Source organism: Penaeus monodon, chromosome 25 (assembly GCF_015228065.2).
Source record: "Penaeus monodon isolate SGIC_2016 chromosome 25, NSTDA_Pmon_1, whole genome shotgun sequence".
Taxonomy (NCBI): Eukaryota; Metazoa; Arthropoda; class Malacostraca; order Decapoda; family Penaeidae; genus Penaeus; species Penaeus monodon.
This window is the reverse complement of record NC_051410.1, coordinates 18,654,094-18,654,776: the sequence shown is the minus strand read 5'-3', so window position 1 is coordinate 18,654,776 and position 683 is coordinate 18,654,094. Positions and strand designations below refer to the sequence as shown.

The 683-nt window shown below is 39.8% G+C and overlaps 1 protein-coding gene across 1 annotated transcript in view; it reads left to right on the top strand.

The window, feature by feature from the left end:
• LOC119589100 (phenoloxidase-activating factor 2-like) overlaps positions 1-683 on the top strand; it is a 9,701-nt gene that overhangs the window by 3,168 nt on the left and 5,850 nt on the right. The gene's annotated exons all lie outside the window — the stretch shown is intronic.

Here is a 683-nt window from a genome sequence, read left to right as displayed (position 1 = left end):
CAGCTTTCTTAAACAACACTTGGTTCCTATTTAACCATTCATATCGTCACAGCACATTAGTTCCGGGGGATTTCAACTCCTTTCAGGTAGTGATCCAATTTCCCTCTTACGACCGATTTCACGTCAAATATCGCAAATGTTTAGGTAAAGGAAAGAAAAGCAGACGCGTAAAGGGTCTGTGCGTTAACCCAGTCTGCTTAACCTAGTCTGTTGGCCTGAGGCTAAAAGGGCAACAACCCAGAGTGAGCGTAAACAGCCGGCTTTTGTGTAAGTGTTTAAATCCTTTACCAAACTTGTAGCTCGGAGAACGATAAAAGGTATTTGTATTAGATGTTGTCTAAAAACCTGGTATTGATGAAAACAACAATAATAACAAACGATATCAGAACACCTGGAAGAACCCTGAACCTCATTTTACGTAACACAACCACATTGCATATGTTGCGCAGATTCCTTTAGGTCATCCCTTTCATCAATAAACCCTGTTTTTTCATCTAGAGCAATGTGTTTTGATGATCACAAAACATTCATAAGTACGGATATGGATAGCAATACAGGTAAATAAAGGAATATAACTCCATCTTCGCAATGCTAAGATGATCTGTTATTCGCTCATCTTGCAAACGCTGTGTTAAGGAACTCTAGACGCTTAATAGCCTACTGCTTACGGCGTACCTACAAAG